This window comes from Meriones unguiculatus, chromosome 1 (assembly GCF_030254825.1).
Source record: "Meriones unguiculatus strain TT.TT164.6M chromosome 1, Bangor_MerUng_6.1, whole genome shotgun sequence".
Lineage (NCBI taxonomy): Eukaryota > Metazoa > Chordata > Mammalia > Rodentia > Muridae > Meriones > Meriones unguiculatus.
Genome location: NC_083349.1, coordinates 106,266,430 through 106,287,825, shown reverse-complemented (window position 1 = coordinate 106,287,825; position 21,396 = coordinate 106,266,430).

Genomic DNA, 21,396 nt, shown 5'->3' with positions numbered 1-21,396 from the left:
TCTAAAGCCAGGCAGCCCGCTCAACCTCTAGATTATACAAAGGAAAATGCTGCTCTCCCACTCCAAAGATTGGCAGCATGGTGTTAAGATTCTGCATCAGAGCCGGACAGTGGTAGCGCATGCTTCTAATCCCAGCACTTGGGAGGGAGGCAGAGGAAGGCAGACCTCTGTGAGCCTAGGGCTACCCTGCTCTATAGACTGAGTTTTAGGACAGCCAAGGCTTCACAGAGAAACTCAGTCTTTTAAAACAGAAAAAAAGGCTCAGTGTCATTTGGTACAAGAACATCTATTAAAAAGAAGCTGGGGGAAACCTTCCTTTTACGATTATCCCTTTTGAGGATCATTTGTTTTCACGTTCATAAAAGATTAAAAAAAAACCAAAATAATAATAAAAAAAAAAAGGCTGCCACAGGAAATGCTTCCTCCCATAAAGCTCCAACTAATCAAAAGTTTCCTTGGCCAGCAGCCCCAGCTGTGCTACTGGAGGACATTAAGACTTTGGGGAACTCACAGTTCTCCTGTTAATCTAATATTAAATTGTTCTAACATTTCATTGACTCAGAGATTGCTCTCCGTCCGACAATAGCTTCCGCCTCTGGATGTTCTTTCTTGGGTCTCTCTTGTCTCATTGCAGAATCTGCAAAGAGCCTTCTCATGCATGTCATCTCCACACACACCTGACATGAGAACTCACTTTAGAGGAAGACACTGAAACAGGAAGATACAGCCCTAGGGCATGAGTGCCACCTCTCCTCAGACTCAAGGGCCCACTGGTCAAATGAGGTTCATCAGATCTACCTCCTCCTCTGGTTGGGACTCAGGTAGGGTAGGATGATGCTGAGAAATCCCTGTGACAACTGCAGGATGCTGTAAGAAATGACAGTAAGAAATGACGGCCACATCCATCCAGCTGTGTGATATGAAAACAGCAGCACTGGAGTCGCAAAAACCTGCCCCGCCTTTCTATAGAAATCTAATAATGTGTGCTCCTCTCTTTTTTGTTGTTTCTCATCTTCTACGACCTCTTTCCCTCTTAGCTTTCTCTCAGCCTACATTCCTTTTACTTTTTTGCTTAAAGACAAAACAAAACAAAGCTAATGCTAGGCATGATGGTTAAGAGTTTGTAACCTCAGCACCAGGGAGATGGATAGAAGCTGATCTCCAGGGTGTAGTGACCAGCCAATCTAGTTTACAAGACAAAAAAGTAAGTGATAGCACCTGAGGAAGCACATCTAAGGTTGTCTTCTGGCCTGCACACACACTTCCACATTCCACAGACACAGTATACACACACACTTCCACACTCTACACGTGTACACACATGCATGCATACAGCTGCCTTCCTCCCACAGCTCAGCCAGATACCTTCCCTGTTGGAGCTGGAGTTGAATACAGACCCCGGAACTTGCCTTCCTCTACACCACATTCCCTTCATAGGTTCTCCATGGCTCCTGTCCTAACTCTTCCTCTCCCTTCACTCCCGAGGACAAAATGACTCATTTGTCTTCCTGACCTTCATCTGGACCTACTGCCATTGTTCTTCAACTTGGAGCATTCATTGATGGCTTGTATTAGATTTTGTGTCACCATGACAGAATACAAAGGAAGAAAGGGTTTGTTTGGATCATGACTTCAAACGTTTCAATCCATTGTCACATGACTCCATGTGACTTAATATCATGGCAGCAGGAACAGGTGACATTCTTCCTCTTATGGTGGCTGGAAAGCAGAACAAAGGGCAAACTGAAGCAGTTAAGACAGGATAAAACCCCAAACAGCATGCCCCACCTACTTCCTCTAACCTGGCCCCACAGTCCATAGTTCTACCACCCCCCTCAATAGTCCATTCAAAATTTAAACCAATCAATGGATTAAACCAATTATTAGGTCAGAGCCCTTATGATCTAATTGTCTCTGAAAATACCCAGAGATGAGCTTTACTCATCATTAGGTGCTTCAGTCCGATCAAACTGGCAATCAACCTAACAATGGTTTGTTTACAATGTACCTGGCACTATCCTAGGGACAAGAAGATAAATTCAAAAATGAAATTCCTAAAGGAATTTAAAAGTCCAGAAGAAAGGACAGATTAGCATCTTTAAAAATGGACTGACATGACTGGAAATGAAAGACAATGGATGCCATGTTCCAAAGAAGACCTAGGCCAGCCTGAAGTTTTGGCCAAGGAAACCATTGCAGAGCAGAAGTCACCAGACTTGGCTCTTAAAGAGAGAGCAGAATTAGCTAGATGGTGGAGGAGGAGAGATCCCAGGTAGAAAAAACAACATATATAAAATGGAGGGAGAGGGAACTCAATCCTCGAAAAAGGGGGTACCAGCAATGGCTGAGTGCAAGCACACTGAGAAAATTCTAGAAAATAGGATTATAGAGATTTAAGCAGAAACAAAGGTCAGCATGGAGTGTTGTTTGCTAATCAAGGAGCCTGTGGGGAAACAATGAGCAGTGAAGTTAAATAGATTTGTTCTTGGGCCTAGGGTCAAAAACAGATGAACGAAAGGAATGTCCTTCTTTGGAAAGCGTAGCAGTAAAGAAGCACACCCTGTGCCATTGCTGTGGCTCTGAGGCCCACCACCTTCAGAAGTCAACCTGTGGCAAAGGTAGCTACCTTGCCAGTGCAAGAGAAACGATAACTGGAGTGCCAAGACTAAGAGACAGAACACTACCAAGAGGGCAGCTGATGCAGCATCCAGTTCATCTTGAGGATTTCAACCAGTCATTAAAAATGCTCTAATTTAAAATAAAAAATGTTCTAAAAAAGTCTGATTTGCAGTTTAGGTCACACAGGTGGCCATGAGAGGAAGGCTGAAGAAGTCTTACCTGGATACCAGGTAGGATTGATTTCAAAAAGCACACAGAAAGCCTCCTTTGTTATGTGTGACCTTGAGAATGGAAAAGAAGCAAGCTGTAGGAGCTTCCTACCACCCTCACATGGAGGGAGGATAGAGCAGAAGGGGAGCAGGACAGCAGCCAGCTTGCTGACTTGGGTATCCAAATGAATGGAGACACTATCACCAGCATGCTAGCAGCCTGGAACAAAACTACAGTTTGAGAAAGGTGTTGAAGGTGTTAATTGGGCCAAGGAAAGGAGATCAAGCACAGAGATTATAAGTGTCATGAGGTTTCATTCTCATAAAATTACAGAAAAGGCAAAATAACATCACAACAAAAATCAGATCCGTGAGGCTGAGGTCCAGGCAAAGGAGCAAGAGAAAATGTTAAGTGGAGAGAACACAGAGCCAGAAAAAAATTGTTCTAAGGCTGATATAATTGTGCACATTCTACAGAGGGAATGAGCCAATACAATATTCTATTTTCTGTCGTCTGTTTCTGACCCTGAAATAAATATACCCATGCATATAATTATAAGAGTACGATTATTAAATTTGCTTATATGGCTAGAATCATGACAATGCTGTAGTGACTGCCTTAGGGTTTCTATTGCTGTGATGAAACACTATGAGCAGAAAGAAACTTAAGGAGGAAAGCGTTCATTTGACTTATGCTTCCACGTCACTGCTCATCATTAAAGGAAGTCAGGGCAGGAACTCAAACAGGGTAGGAACCTGGAGGCAGGAGATGATGCAAAGGCCATGGAGGGGTGCTGCTTACTGGCTTGATCCTCATGACTTGCTCAACCTGATTTCTTACAGAACCCAGGACCACCAGCCCAGGGATGGCACCACCCACCATGGGCCAAGTCCTCCCCTATCAATCACTAGTTAAGAAAACACCTTACAGCTGGATATTATGGGTTCCTTCTTTCATATAACTCTAGTTTGTGTGTCAAATTGACATAAGAGTAGCGAGCCAAGTGGCCTGAGAGTCGAAGAGCCAGGACATCAGCAGCTGCTCAGATAGAGACCTAGAAGCCCCAGAAGAGAGGGAACAATGATTCAGCACCAGCCTGAGGCTCAAAGCCTGGAAGTTCCCCGGAGAGGAGCACGTGCAATTCCATGCTTAAATGTCTAAAAAGCTGGAGTGTGACACCCGCTGACAAAGGTGGCAGCAAATGCTGTACACACTCAGGTCAGGTGGCACGTTACCTATGTGAGCTTTCACATTTGCTGTTTTCATTCCATCTGGGCTGCCACTATACCCACCCAGCTGTCCTCATTAAGGGAAGGGTCCCACCCCTCAAGTTTGCTGATGCCACAGGCCAGTCTTCTCTGGGAAACCCTCACAGACACTGAAAATGTTTGCTTTACCTTTTTTCTAAATATATCTAAGCCCAGTCATATTGACAAGCAAGATTAACCATTACAGGCAATAAGCGCCTTAAGGTGGTAATCACACAACAATAAACAATGAACGAAACTTATGGAATGCTGCACCTAACACGAATAATTTTTAATGTATCTGCATGTAAATACCTGAGCTGCTTTTTAAAGCAATATCCTCCAGGGCAGAGGCTATCCTCCAGCAGAGAGGACAATACACAGAAGTCTGGGACTGAGATGGATATTTCTGTATCACTACAAGGTAAGTATATTGTATAAGGAGGAAGAACAGAAGCCATGACATGTGCCTTCAGACGTGGTGAAAAGATGTGAAGAAAGACCATGAAGGACTGAACAAACTACCAATCATGGCATGAGAAAAAAAACAGTGAGGAAAAGCTGAGGACAATATTTTAAAAGACAACAATAAAAAAAAATGCTCCAAGAAAGACCCAGTAAGATGGAACTAACCCTGAACATCCAGGGGCCTTTGGTGGGGCCTGAGGTTTCTTCTCCCTGGTCTTGCTATTACAATAACTAGGTTACCCTGAGGCAGTGGTCTTAAAGCACTTTTTTTTTTTTTTTTATTGAAAGAAAAAGTGAGAAAGAATTGGTAGAGGGCTTACCATGACCAATTCTAAATTTGCTGGCCTTGAGTCCTGAAATTGAATTCGTGAACATTTTTGACCATTTTTAGTCATGCGCTGGTTAGGCAAAATTTAAAATAAATTAGAATTGCATAAGTACTTTGTACCTGGAAATGAAGGCCAAGATGATGGCTGTGCTCATGTCAGGATTTGTTTGAATCCAGACAACCAGACTCACTGCTGAGAACCAGGCATGGCAGGGAGGGAATACTCAACCATTATAAGGCTGAGGGTGACACCCCGTGGCCACAGAGGCCACTGCAGGCTCTCAACATCAGCCTTTGACCTCCAGTTTCCCAGCTGAGAAGTGCTAGCCAGGCTAAAAGAAGGATTAGGTGACCATTAGTAAACCCCCTGGAATCTGGTGTAGCACCAGGCAACCCTTCCTTTTGAATGATGGGACCCATAAAAAGAGGTCTTGGCCATCCTAAGGCTCTCTGTATATTACCTTGAATATCCTTACAAGGCAGGCAGAGCCACAGGTCACAGGTCCATTTTCTGAAGAGAAGAAGGGAGGGGCACAGACAGGTGACAGGATTTATCCAGAAAGCCAGGTCTTGCGGCTCCCGGTGAAGTGCTTCCCCTGTAACAGCATGCCACTGGAACTTACCCAGAACATGCCTCAGGGATGCAGCTAAGCATCCAGAGTGTACACATCCAGAGCCCTGGACATGAACTCTGACTTGGGTTCTAAGAGATCCCGAAGTCACTCAGACAACAAGTATCTCTTGAGTGCTTACCTCACCCCAGGCATAGCATGTGCATAGGCAATAGAGTCCTGCCTCAGGAAGCACTCAGTCTGCCCAAGGAGGCAAACAAGCACGGTGCAGGGAGAGACTGGAATGGGCAGGCCAGCGTGCAGCGGGAGCACATTGGGATGTGGCAAGGACACATCTCCCTGTACCTGCATAAGGCTGCAGCTCTGAGCAGTTCAGCGACTGCTGTGAGAAGAGGTGACAAGAGGCCACCTGGGATGAGAGACTAGTATACACTCGTTTCTCTATGACTCCCTCCCGAAAGAATGGAAAGTGGGGAGGAAAAAGCATCTTCAGTGAACCAAGGAAACAGCCTATACCCTACTACGTGGCTGATGAGCCAATCCAAGGGAAGAGGCAGGCATGGCCAGCACAGGTCTGGCCCTCAGACAGCTCAAGGTTCTATGGGAGCCAAACACACACTACCTCAGCAGTGAGAAGGGACCCAGAACTCATGTTTATCCACTCAAATGAAGGAGAAATGGAAGGCATCCCAGAGATAATCTTGACACCAAAACTACAAGTTGGCAAAGCTAGGAAAGAATAGCTCTGCCCCTTCTCAGAGATAGCCTAAGGGAAACGAATGCTAAAGCATATTTCTCAGAACCAGATGATACCCTGAGTAGGCAGTCTTGCTGATCACTCCCCAGACAGAGGAAGAGGCATGCATGAAACAGATGTGTCTTTTGCAGAAGGCAGAGGCGAGTCTGTGACAAAGCATGTGAAAGACTAACACCTCTGGCGAAAATGTGGCCAGATACTACCAGGCAGTGAGGGAGAGGAGCCCAAGCTACAGCTATCTACCAATACAGGAAAGGTGGAAGAACCCTTGCTTTGGACAGGGTCTTCCCCTGTGTAGCACAGGCTGGCCTTGAACTCCTGCCTCGGCCCCCAAACTGCTGGGATTACAGGCATGCCTCACTCTCGGCTCTCTGAGGCTTTAGTGAGTACCTAAACTAAAGAGCCAACAGAATCCAAGTACTCTAAGAGAACTGAGGAGAGATGGTTGAGAGAGCATTGAACTGCCCTGGGGGTTTCTGCCCTCAGCTTAGAAGAATGCTAAGTAAAGGGTGGAAGTCCAGGGTCTGTGACAAACTATGCCCTTGGGGTCTTTTCTGAGATGGACACTCAACCAAAGTCTATGAGAGGATAAAACCTAGAACCTCTGCTTGGATGTGACCTGTGATAGCTCAGTAATCAATTGGTTTCCCATAGTAAGGGGAACAAGGACTATTGCTAACAGGAATTCAATGACTGGCTCTTTGACCTCCCCACCTCCCAAGGGAGGAGCAGTACTGTTAAGCCACAGAGGAGGACTTTGCAGCCAGTCCTGAAAATACCTGACAAAACGGAGTCATATGAAAGGGGAGGAGGTCCTCCCCTATTAGTGGACTTGGAAAGGGGCAGGGAGGAGATGAGGGAGAGAGGGTGGGATTGGGGAGGGAATGAGGGATACAGCTGGGATACAGAATTAACAAAATGTAACTAATGAGAAAAATAAAATTATGGAAAAAAAAAAAACTATGCCCTTGGGAAAGGGTCATCCTTGAGGGCAAAGATTATTACAGGAGCTGACATGGAAAGTTACTTACCTCAGGCCATTACTTGGAATCATTTTAATTATTTTTCATAATCAAGAAAATTGTGGTACTTGCAGGAAAATGGGTAGAGCTTGAAACTATTCTATTAAATGAGGTGAGTCAAACTAGAAAAACAACAACCCATATGTTCTCTCTCATGTTTAGATCCTGGTTTGCAATCTGTACATGCATGGATATAAGAGAGTTACAGGCATAAAGCCTGAAGACTAGAAAGGAAACCACATGAAAAAGGAGAAAAGGAGGGAGCTGGGGGTGAGAGTGGTGTGTGTGTGTGCAAGTGTGCAAACAATACATGTGACAAGAAAGGAGAAAAGACATTGGGTGGAGGGAAAGATGCACGGGGAGAGAGATGGAGATGATTTGGGGAAAATCAAGTAAAACATACTTGGTTTGAGAATGCCATTATAATCCAATACATTATAGAGTAATCTTAAACTTTAAAAAAAAATACAAGTTTCCTTTAAATTTTCCAGCACAAACCTTCCCCTCTCTCAAGAGGGGGTCTGAAAATATACTCTTTGTGCTCGGAGAACCCCCAGGGAAAAATTAATCTCAAGTGTTTCTCAGAAGCACAATGGATACCCTGCGGACACAACTGGGAAAACACTCAGGCCCCTCAGGACTCCCCACAGTGAGCAAAACGTGATCTAGTCAAAAATGACCAAACACAAGAAAGTAAACCACAGGAGAAGTTAAACAAAGAAGCAAAGGCTGGATCCCAGGTGGTGCCCATCCTAAAATGGTGGATGCAAGAGAAAGACGAAGGAAAAATGAACACACAAAGAATGCTCATGGCTGCTGTATTCATAATGTCCAAATCCTGGAAACAGCCTGCACCCTCAACAGGAGAAGGATGAACAAACTTTGTAGGGCTCATTCAGTGAAACCTTACTCAGAATTAGACAGAAAAGAGTTAAAGGAATGAATAAGCGCCTTAAAAACAAGATGAGCATGAGTCCTGTCTGGTCATGTTTCTACAAAAGACAAAGCTAACATCAAGCCAATAAAAATCAGAATTTCTGAGGGAAAAGACATAAATTTCTGAAGTTATGGCAATATTCTGTATGGTACTTAGATACTTATGTCATAAGCACAGACAACTATGAAAACCCATTTCATTGCATAAGTATACCTAAATAACATACATTTCACACAAAAAATTATGTCCTCATCCATAAAAATGATCAAGAATATCTGAAACAGATCGAAGAAGAAATTCTAGAAATAAAAATATGCAAACTAGGTGTGTGGATGGATAGCCTTGCTCCCAGAACTGGAAAGTAAATCTCTGTAAGTTTAAGGCCAGTCTGGTCTACACATTGAGTTCCAGAACAGACAAGACTACAAGACCCTGCCTCAAAAAATAAAAGAGTAAATAAAATTATATATATATATATATATATATATATATATATATATAAACACTAAATTAAAAGCTGAGTAAACTCTGCTTCAAGCTACAATGCATAAAATATTAAGGCTTAGGTCTCTCAAGAACATCTTTCAAAGTAACATAACATGGTTACTATTTTAAAAGAATTTTTTTAGTTCCTGGAATACAACTCTGGAGGTAAAAAGCCCAACGGCACAAACCTGTGGATCTGAGTTCGGGTCCCAGGACCCACATAAACAACCACATGCAGTCTCACACATCTGATCCCAGCACACCTACCAAGAGGTAGAAACAGGAGAATCAGCTAGAAGCCATGGGCCAGCCAGCCTGAAGTATAGAGCAGAAGAGCAGGAAGGAGAGAGACCCTACTTCAACAAGGCGAAGGATGAGCACTGAATCACCAGTGCTGTAGCACACACATGCACACAGGCTCCTGTATGTACATACACATGCACCAAATTAATAAAAGATGTTTTCAAGCCTCTACCAATACATTAACATCTTGAATATAGTTCTTTTGTTTAAAATTTTAAGTTTATTTTACCTTCATATGTTACATCCCAATCACCGTTTCCCCTCCCTCTTCTCCTCCCAGTCCCTCCCCAATACCTCCCTTCTTCCCCAGATATGCTCCTCCTCCATTTCCCTTCTGAAAAGAACAGGCTTCCCAGGGGTATCAACCAAACTCGCATAAGAAGTTACGAGAAGACTGGGCAAGCCAAGTGCAGTGGTGGATGCCTATAATCCTAGCACTCGGGGAGGTACAGGCAGGTGGATCTCTGAGTTCAAGGCCACTCTGGTCTACAAAGCGAGTCCAGAACAGTCAAGGCTACACCCTGTCTCAAAAAAATAAGGGGTGGGGGGGAGCTGGAGACATGGCTCAGATGTTAAGAGTACTATCTACTCTTCCAAAGGTCCTGAGTTCAATTCCCAGTAACCACATGTTGGCTCACAACCATCTATAATGAGATCTGGTGCCCTCTTCTGGAGTGCAGGTGTACATGAGGGCAGAATATTGTCTAAATAAGAAATTAATCTTAAAAAACAAACAAAAAAAAGACTAGACACATACCCTCATATCAAGCCTGGACAAGGCAATCCAGTAGGAGGGAAAAGGTCCTAAAAGCAGGCAAAAGGGTGAGAGATGGCCCCCACTCCCACTGTTAGGAACCCCACAAGAACACCAACCTACACAACCACGACATATATGCAGAGGACCTAGCTCACACCCATCCAGGCACCCTGGTTGTCAAGCATTCTCTGTGATTCCCCTATGAGCTGTGCTTCATTTTTGGATTTAGTTTTTAAAGAGAAGGACGGCACGGAGCTGCAAGTCAAATGCTCAACTCTACTTTTTCCTCTCTTCAAGACATTTGCTGAAAGCAGCCACCTGAGAGTGAGGGAAATTGGAAGAAAATGGCAACAAAGGTGCTGAGGATATACACAGAACTTTTTGTAGTGTAAAAAGCCTGAGAGTTAAGTATCAGAGCTCAGGATCCTGTAAAGTATCCCCAGGTTTTCAGGTGAGAGCCGGGCAGAGCCATCCCCAAGGATCAAAACTGACAGTTTTCACAAAGACCCAAACAAGCGTCAACTGCTTCTTTTTCCTTTGTTTGTTTTAAATTCCAAAATGGATTGTGTCTTTGAGTAGTTTTCAACTTCAACCATCTAAGTTAAAAAAAAAAAAAAATCTTCTTTGGTGAGAGAGTTCATTCAGAGTCTCAAAATTAGCTCCACGACTTTTCAAATGCATGTTGCTCATTCAAGCAAAACCCAGACAGGCACTGTAGAGGGCATCCAGGACAAAGGAAGTATGAATACCACCATTCTGTGCTTGTTTGGCTGCCAGGCTCCCCAGATCCTCCATCATGCTCCCAGAGACGATTTTCCACAATTACTATAACCATGTATACTTGAACCACCATTATTTCACACAATGGCCATCCTTTGGGCACAGCGTACCTGTCCTTTTTTTTTTTTTTTTTTTTCAATCCTTATAACTTTTCTTATAAGCTTTATATACATGTTTTTCTTAAAGATAAACAAGCTATATGAAGCCATATGTTTCCTTTTATTACATTTATTTATTTTTTTATTCGCTTTACATCCTGGTTGTAGCCTCATCCCAACTCACCTCCCAATCCCACCCTCCTCCCTCCCCCTTCTCTTGTTCCTCAGAAAATGGGACCCCCCTCTTCAATCTGCTCTAGCTCATCAAGTCGACTAGGGACTGAGTGCGTCCTCTTCCCCTGAGGCCTGGCAAGGCAGTCCCAGCAGGGGGAAGTGATCAAAAGCTGGCAGGAAAGTCTGTGTCAGATGCAGTCCCCACTTTCCTTACTTGAGAACCTACATGAAGCCTAGAGGACATCCTCTAACTAGACAAGTCTCCTAGTAGAGGAAGGGAAACACCAACCCACCCACAAAAACTTTGATCCAAATATTACTCTGCCTATGAGGTGTGCAGGGATAAAGATAGCACGGAGGTTGAGAGAATGTCCAACCAATGCTTGACCCAACCAAAGACCCACCCTATGGGAGAGTGCCAACCCCTGACATTATGAACTAAGCTAAGCCTGCAGCAGGAGCCTATCAGGGTTGTCTGAGAGGCCCTACCCAACAACAGCCTCAAAACAGATGCTGAGACTCACAGCCAAACATTGGGTAATGCCCGTAGGGAGTCTTGTGGAAAAGTGGGAGCAAAAAGAAAACGACCTGGAGAAGGTAGGAGCTCCACAAGAAGACCAATTGACCCAACTAACCAGGACCCAGAGGGGCTTGCAGAGGGTGAAGTATCAGGCAAGGACCATGTATGGACTGGACCAAGACACACACACACCCACAAAATGTATCTGTCTATCTTAAAGGAAGACAAGAACTGGATTCCTCCAATCAAAACTATTAAGAGTGCTTATCCCTAAATGAAACTATCTGCGACCACCATCCACCCAGCAGGATTGTGTTTCTGCCACATTATCACTTTCTTGATCTGCACGCTGTTCTACGTTTGCTGAATCGCATCCTTCCTTTTCTCATGTGTGCTCTCCGCTTTGAGTTGTTTCTATTTTGAGGTGGTTATGTAAGACATGCTTTTATTTAATACTGATGTCAGCAATTCAAGTGCTGTGAAATCATGTGTTTGTGCTATAAATACCCTACTACCTGCCTTCCTTTGCTCTCGGCTTATTCCAGTTATTAAGCTAAGTTGTGTACACTTTCATTTGTGTTACTGTGGCTGACCCTGTACGACTCATTTCTGACTTACCAGCAGGCTCCTGGGTAGGCCTTGCCAATAGGAGGCACCAAGGATAGAATGGATGGGGGAGAAAGAAGGGACCATCTCCTGTGGCTTCCTGCTTCCTCGCTCTCCCTGAAAGCATGCCTTTGGCAATGCTTCCTTGCTCGGGTACCCCAGTTCTTTTCCATACCAACAGCTGGATTCAGTGCCCAGCTTATTGGCTTTAGCCAGACAAGTTTCATCAATCCCATACCCTCAAAACACAACCAGCTAGGACAGTGGTCCACAACCTGGGGGACACAACCCCTGTGGGTCCAAAGGTTAAATGGCCTTTTCATGGGGGTAGAGTATCGGATATCCCGCATATCAGATATTTACATGATGATTCGTAACAGTAGCAAAATGACAGTTATGAAGTAGCAATAAAATAACTTTATAGTTGGGGTCATCACAACATGAGGAACTATATTAAAGGGGCACAGCATTAGGTTGAGAACCACTGAGCTAGGCCCACTCCTCAGAGCTCTGATCTCAGGTCTTACCTGTGAGCATAGAGACTAGCTAGATGTACTGCTTCATGCAGCCCTCCTTCAAGGTGCAAAGCCTTCATAATTCCAGCTTCTTACCTTTGCTCCCTCAGCACTAAGAATGGTCCCTTGCCTTCCTAACACCCAAGAGTCCTATTTTGTTTGTTTTCAGAAACCTAGATAATAAATACGTATGTTGGTAATAATTTTTCTGTTTTAATATTTTTATTTGTTTGTTTGTTGTTTGTTTTTTAAGACAGGGTTTCTCGTGTAGCCTTGGCTCTTCTGGACTCACTTGTAGACCAGGCTGGCTTCAAACTTACTCCATCTACCTGCCTCTGTCTCCTGAGTGCTGGGATTAAAGGCAAAGGCATACACCAACACACCCAGCTCTTAAGAATTTTTAAGTGTGTGTGTGTGTGTGTGTGTGTGTGTATGTGTGTGTGTGTGTGTGTGTGTGTGTGTGTGTGTGTGTGTGTGTGTGTGTAAAATGTGAAGAAGTCCAAAAAAGGATATATGATCTCCTGGACCTGGCTCAAGTGCATAATGAGCTGTCCAATGTGGGTGCTGGGAACCAGGTCCTCTGCAAGGACACGCTCTTAACCACTAAGTCATCTCTCCTGCCCCATTATTAATAGTTATTTATAAAGTGATCTTTGTTATAAATGACTGGCAAGTTTCTTAAATCGATTCCATCCTCTGAATGCCCTCTCGATTGTTTTGAGGTTCACGGCATCAATGCTTCCACATATTTTGACAGAATTAAGCTATCCTAATGGTTTTAAGTGATTGTTTTTTGAGACAGGTTTCCTATAGCTCAGGCTAGACTATGTAGTGGAGGATCGTCTTGAACTTATTTTTTAATTTATCTTTATCATTGCTAATTGTGTGCATGTACTGAGAGTGTGTTCACATGCCAGCAGCCATCCACAGAGACCGGAGGCATCAGATCCCCTAGAGTTGAAATAACAGGCCACTGTTACTCATTCAGCTGTGAGCCACCCCATGTGAGTGCTAGGAACTGAATGCAGGTCCTAGAAAGAACAGCATGTGCTCTTAACCTCTGCACCTTCTCTTTAGCCCCAACCTTGAACTTCTGATCATACTACCTTAACCTCCCTAGTACTATGCTTACAGGCATGAGCGACCATGTTTGGCTTCCCTGTGGTACTTAGGATTAAACTCAGATCTTTGTGCACACTAGACAAGCACTCCACCAACTGATCCCCTAAATGACTCTTTAAGAGTGAGTTAAATGATTAAAGGATTCAGTGTGGTTCACACATAGATTCAATAAAATAAAAACCCTTGTAGGCTTTATTAAGGAGAAACCAATAAGCTCATTTCAAAATTGATACAGAAAGGCAACAGAAGTCCAATAAACTAAACAATATTGGAGGACCCACACTTTTTTATTTGAAAGCTTAATATAAAGCTAAAGTAATTAGCACAGTGTGGTGTTAGTAACAACACAGACAGATAGAAGATAGATCAGAGGAGCAGAATGAACAGATGGAACAAACTGTCCCAAAAACAGACAACGATGCACAACTAAGAGTTCAACGGAGGAAGGACAACTACTTCACCAGATGGTGCTGGAGCAATCTGCACACAAAGACAAACCACAGTCCAGCCCAACTTTCATTCCACGTGCAGTTTCAAATAAATAAATAAATACCAAAAGCATCTCAACATTTTTTAAAGACAAAGTCTTGCTATGTAGCTCAGGTTAGCGTTGAAGTCATTATCTTCCTGCCTTGGCATCCTGAATACTGAGTACTCCACAGGGTTGGCTACTAAAACTAATGAAGTATTCTTTGCATTTACAAAAGGAAAGAAAAACTCTACAAACTCTTCAGGAAGATGACAGCTATCTGTTTTACAAAAAGGAAAAGAAGGGGGCACTAATCTGTGGGTATAAAAATGTGAATTAAGATCCTTTTCCAGTCTGTTGACTGTCATTTTGTTCTGATGACAGTGTCCATTGCTTTACAGAAGCTTTTCAGTTTCATGAGGTCCCATTTATTGATTGTTGTTCTTAGAGCCTGTGCTGTTGGTGTTCTGTTCAGGAAGTTGTCTCCGGTGCCAATGAGTTCAAGGCTCTTCCCCACTTTTCCCCACTTTTTCTTCTAATAGGTTTAGTGTGTCTGGTTTTATGTTGAGGTCTTTGATCTACTTGGACTTTAGTTTTGTGCAGGCTGATAAGTCTGGATCTATTTGCATTTTTCTACATGTAGATATCCAGTTAGACCAACACCATTTGTTGAAGATGCTGTCTTTTTTCCATTGTACGGTTTTGGTATCTTCAGTTTGATGCTATATAATGACTAATTTTTAATACGTGCCCTTAATTTTTTAATGTGTATTGTAGAGGGCATGATCTCACAGATAAGCACTACAGAAATCAGATTGCTAAACATGCAGGCTTTTTTCTTCATTACAAGAAACTGACAGCAGTTTTTCACCCAGAAGGCTGTGAATAGATGTGTTAATACTTGGTTGTTCTTTAAAGCCAGCTTTCACCAAACACCCCAGAATAACATTGTTATTATCTTCCTGAAAATTGTTTCACCTTAACTCCTCTTGTCTTTACCCATACTAGAGATCTTACACTATATTTTTATCATTTTTGAAGCCTTCAAATTATGGTGCGTTTTTTTTTCCCATAGGTAATATTTAAGTAGTTTTATCTACATGCTTTGGCTATTTCTCTCCTTACTTTTCATTTTTGTAAGAAAAGTGGCTCATACTTGCAAACTCAGTACTGGAAGCAACGTTGATATTAGATATTCTACGTTAAAGGCCACTCTGGGTCATACACTGAGTTATAGGTTAGCCTGGGCTATTGGGTAAGACTTCTTTCTCAAAAAGAAGGGGATGAGGTGGAGCTGGAGAGACATATCAGCACTTCCTGCTCTTCCAGAGGACTTAAATTTAGTTCCCAGAACTCACATTAGGTGGTTCATAATTGCCTGTAATTCTATCTCCAGGAAATCGTATGGATTTACAAGCACCGAACATACATGACATACATTCACACACACCATACCAAAATAAGCAGATAAATTAAATGTAGCAAAAAAAAAAAAAAAAAAGACAAGCAACTTCCAAAGCAATCTAGACAAATGGAATTAAACAAGAAGCAAGTCTAAAAGACGGGTAAGTCAAAAGGAGAAAAAAACACATTTGAAATATGGGAAAATAACCTGTAACAATTTCCTTTTGGATGGATAAGTATGTGCTGCTTTGAAGAGGCACACTCAAAATACTATAACCCAGAAATTTTTAAAGTAAGAGGTGGGCAAAGATATACTATATATTAATTGATAGATAGATGCTGTCATAATGGTATGTAACCTAACAGAGAAAGTTAGTACAAATTAAAATAAACTCACTAATGAGAAAAGTTTTGATTCCTAGGAAATACAATGTTTCTTGTTGTATGCAACTTGTAAACTACCTTAAAAACAGCCCAACCAAGTAATATTTGAATTAATAAACTCAACATCATAGCAAATAGGATATTAAAATATTTTCTCAATTATTTAAATGACTGCTACAGATGAGTTGAGTTATCCATGAATAAGCTTTGTCTAATGGAGACTTATAAAACACTTATTCCAGTGGCTAGAAAATGCACATCCTTTTAAATTCTGCATTGAACTTCCACAAAAGTTGGTTGAATTTTATAGAGATCTTAAAGGAAGTTTCTCTTTCAAATAATATGTGTGAAATAGTTCACATTTCTGATCACAAGGCAATCAATTCAGTAATCAAAAAGCAAACCAAAAACACTTCTTAAAATGCATATTACCAAGCAGAGCATCTGATATCCCCAGTGGAGTCACAGCTCAGAGGCAGCATAACTAGACACCTGAGATTTACAACAATCTTAAACAAAGTCAACAAATTGAAGAACATATATATATAAATATGACCAAAATTTTGTAACAAGTGAGCCAAGGTATCTTTCTAAAGCTTGAAAAGTATTAATAAGCAAAGATATTAGTAAAGCAAAGCAGAAATTGGAAATCATAAGTAGAGCCATGTGGAAACATTAGATTTGATTATTATAATAGCTAAAAGGGGTTTGGATGTTAGACTAAATTTAAAGCAGCAAAAACAAAGAGACGAGAGACTAACTAGGCCTCGGTGACATAGAGAGGCCAAGGTACATAGATTCGGAGCCATGGGGTTTATGAGTGATAGAAAGGAGCAAGTCGGAGGATGCTGGTCAAAGTAGAATGCTTGAGACAGAACAAGAGGAATGTGCCATTACAGCTCTAGACAGAGTACCAAGTCTGCCCACAAAAGTGAGAGGCTGAGATTGGGCAAAGAATGAAAATTAGTGGAAGGAAATTAAATAATGTACTTTGTACTTCCAAAAACCATTTCTTTAAAAAGAATAAAGACCTGAGATAGTGGTTCACATCTGAGACCCCAGAACATCGGTGTCTGAGATAAGAAAATCACTGTAAACTGGAGGCTAGCTCTCACAGTCTAACAGAACAGTGTAGGAGCAACTATGGAATGCTGAATAGAAGATATTTTACTTTCTCTGAGACATCATCCAAGGCAGTATCACTTTTAGAATGTCTTGGATGGCAGGACAAAAACAGAAAGCAGTATTTGCAGCTCAAATTATTCCATGATGGTCAACAATGTTGGAGTTAGTGCAGATGTCCCTAGCTCAGGACTTCAGTTTCTAGGGTGATCCTGGAAGTCTTAGTGTCTCTCAAAAGGCAAGGCTTTCTGTCCTGTAAACCTTTCCATCCTTCATAAGGGAGATCTCAGCTACATGGGACCACTTGAAATTGGAAAGCTTCTGTAAAGCAAAAGACACTGTCAATAAAATGAAACAGCAGCCCACAGATTGGGAAAAGATCTTCACCAATCCTACATCTGACAAAGGGCTAATATCCAGAATATATAAAGAACTCAAGAAATTAAATACAAACAAACCAAATAATCTAATTAAAAATGGGATACAGAGCTAAAGAGAATTCTCAATAGAGGAATCTTGAATAGATGAGAAGCACTTTAGAGAAATGCTCCACATACTTAGTCATCAGAGAAATGTAAATCAAAACGACTCTGAGATTCCATCTTACACCTGTCAGAATGGCTAAGATCAAAAACTCAAGTGAGGTGACCCAGACCCAGAAAGACACACATAGTGTATACTCACTTATAAGTGGACTTTAGTCATAGTACTAGACTTTAGTACAGGATAGACATACTACAATGCACAGAGCCCAAGAAGATAAGTCACAAGGAGGACCCAAGGGAGTCTGTAAAAATCTTACTTGAAAGGGGAGACAGAATAGACAAAGGTAGTGGTTGAAGAGTGGGCACAAGGTAGAAGAGGGAGTGCAAAGAGAAATAAAGGTGGAGAACAGACGTGGGGAGAGCCGGGGTTGGAATTCAGAAGTCCTACAGAGAAAAGAGAAATGGGGTGTGCCAAGCTGGAGACCTAAGTCAGAATAGGCTTCTGGGAGGATATGAGGGGGACTCTAGTTAAGACTCCTAGCAGCAGGGGCCATGGAGACTGAAGAAGACACCCTCTAATTATACAAGACTTCTAGTGGAGGGAGGAGAATACCAACCCACCCACAAAAACCTTCATCTAAAAACTCACCTTGACTACAAGACCTTCAGGGACAAACATAGAACAGATAGAGCAGAGATTAAGGAAATGTCCAACCAATGCCAGGCCCAACCATCATAAGAGCCACCCCATGGAAGAAATCCAACCCCTATCAGTTAACGATACTCTGCTATGTTTGCCAACAGGAGCCTATCAGAGTTGTCCTCTGAGAGGCTCCACCCAGCAATTGCTGGAAACAGACACTGATACTCACAGCCAAACATTGAGCGAAGCATAGGGAGTCTACTGGGAAAAGAGAGGGAAAGAATAAATGGACCTCAAGGTGACAAGAGCTCCACAAGAAGACCAACAGAGTCAATTAACCAGGACCCAGAGGGACCTATGGAGTCTGAAGCACCAACTAAGAACACTGCATGGACTGGACTTATGTCCTCTACATATAAGTAGCTGATGGGCAGCTCAGGCTTCCTGTGGGGCCACTAGCACAGGGAACAAAAGAGATCTCCAGCATGGACTACGCTGCCTGCTTTTTGACCATTTCTCCCTGATGGGACTTGCCCTACCAGGCCACAGGGGAAGAAGATTAACTCAGTCCTCGTGTGAATAGATGAGCTGGGGTGTGCGGGTAGGGGGTCCCCAAATCTGAGGAATAGAGGAGAGGTAATCCGGGAGGAGGGGTAGAGCTGGGAGGAAAGGAGGGAGGGGTCTACAACCGAGATGTAAATTGAATAAACAAATTTTTAAAAAGATCTCGGATACAGAGAGCAGAACTACACTATGAGCAAAAGCAAATCCAACCTTTCCAAAGTGAAATTTTATATATGCCCTGCTCCTTCACAACTCACCCGTCCACTAGGCTGTGAGCACTAGTAACTGCCTCTGCCTTCGGCTTTCACCTGGGTAAGAGATTCCTGCTGACCAGGAAAAAAAGAGCGCTTAAAGCAGTGGCTCTCAACCTGTAGATCAAGACCCCTCTGGCAAACCTCTGTCTCAAAAAAATATGGAAATTACATTACAATTGCATCATGATTCATGGCAGTAGCGAACTTACAGTTATGAAGTAGCAATGAAGATAATTTGATGGCTGGGGGTCGCCACAGCATTCGGAACTGTATTAAAGGGTCGCAGCATTAGTGCGGTTGGGAACCACTGGCCTAAACGGTGGTATCATGGAAGCAGACCCCAGCCAAGAGCACGTGGGGAGAAAGGGTGATAAATGCACCAAATTCCTCCGTCCGCTGTGTCCCAGAATCCCACAGCAGTGTCGACAGCAACTTGCTTAAAAAGTCTGTGTCATCTTCCTCCCTTTCGTGTTTTACTTGCACAGGCCTCCATGATTATTTCCCAGGATCGCTGTTCAGATAAAACGCTTGCCTAGCATAGAAACATGGAGGGCTCACTTCAGAGTCTACTTCAGCGGCAGCAAGAAACCAAAGCAGCGGTGCAGACGCAGGGGGAGCAGAGCTGAAAGCCAAGAGGACTCTCAGAGGCCATTTAGTCCAGCATCTTCCAGAGAGGAGCGCTGAGGTCCAGGGACCATGGAGACAGAAGCAGAAGTAATGTCAGTGTTGGAACTGGACAGCTTTGCTCAGACTGAGGAGCTAATGAAAACGAATAAGCAACAATATAACAACCAGGAGGCTTAGGAACTGCTGAGGTTACAGGGTTGACTAATGCTGATTGTGTTTGTGCTTGAGTGTGTATATAAATATGCAGGTAATTTTGTAATATTCTCCATAAATATAAATAAATTAGTTATTTTTCCTTCTGATGGCTGCAATTCATTTCTGTAGCTTCAAAAAAAAAAAGCCTCCTTCCTCATGTGTTAAGAGAGATAAATTTTAAAAGTGAGAGTTAGTGGTTCATTTGCAGGACTATGGAATGTTCTAGAAAGGTGAAAACACAGCTGAAGGGGATTCGGCAGAGAAACAGAAGCGTTCCATTCATCTCCACCTTTCTGTCAGTCTTGCTCCACCACTTAAGCCCCAGGCTGTGAGAGGGCACAGGTCTGTTTGGACTTGTGTGATGTGGACACAAAGCCAAGGTGCCTCTGCCTCAGCACCTGAGCTAAGATGTTTCCAGAGTGAAAGCTCATGCAACATCAGCACGTTGTTGGAATCTGCAAGGGGCACTCACCAGGCAGGTCAACCTCAGTCAGACAGCAGCTGGCTACATGCCAGCAAGCAAGCCACCAGCTTCCCTGAGCAGCTGTTTTCCACCCAGAGCATGGGTGACTGACACTGGATCATTGTTTGCTTCCCGGAGGACTGGGAGTGTCTCCCGCCTTTATTTGAGGCTCGGTGCCTTCTAAGTGCTGGGCTCAGTAAATTCCGCACACATTATCTCCATGGCTAATGATAACTCAAATGATGGGTGTGGAAGAAGGTTGTTAAACAAACACCTACTGCCCAGATGTTAAAGGCAATCTGCTGGGACTGGGGCTGTAGCTCATTTGTCTAATTTGCATGACGCCTTGGTGTCCATCCCCAGCACTGCGTATATCAGACCCAGTGGTGCAGACAGGCAATTCCAGAATTTGGGAGGAGAAATGAGAAGATCAAAAGCACAAGGACAGGGCTGGGGGGGATGACTCATCAGTACAGTATCTGCCACATACACATAAGGTCTCGAGTTCAAATCCACAGCACCCTTTGAAAGCCAGGCACAATGGTGCAACTCTGTAACCCCAGTTCTGGGGAGGAGGCAGATCCCTGGAGCTCACTGGCCAGACAGCCTAGCTCAATCAATGAGCTCCACGTTCAGGAAGAGACTCTCTCAGAAAATAACACTGACCTCTGACCTACACACACACACACACACACACACACACACACACACGTACGTACATACATTCACGCACACACGTGTGCATACTCACATGAACATGTGCACTCACCATACAAATAGATTAAAAAATAAAAAATTTTAAGAAGACTTATTTACTTTTATTTTATGAGTGTTTTGTGTGCAGGTATGTATGTGCACCATGTGTGTACGGCACTTGAAAAGGCCAGAAGAGGGCATCAGATACCCTGGAGCTGGAGTTAGCGGCAGTTGTGAGCTGCCGTGTGGGTGGTGGAAAGAAGCCCCAGCTGCCCTGCAAGAACAGCCATTCTCAACTACTGAACCATCTCTCCAGAACTAAATGAAGAGATTTCAATTTAAAAAGCTCAGTGTCGGGGGTGTGGGTTATCTCCATGCATGGTCCTTGGATGAAGTATCAGTCTCAGAAAAGACCCCTGTGCCCAGACTTTTTTGTTCTGTTGCTCTCCTTGTGGAGCTCCTGTCCTCTCCAGATCTTTCTATCTCCCCCTTCTTTCATAAGATTCCCTGCACTCTGCCCAAAGTTTGGCTATGAGTCTCAGCATCTGCTTTGATGCCCTGTTGGGTAG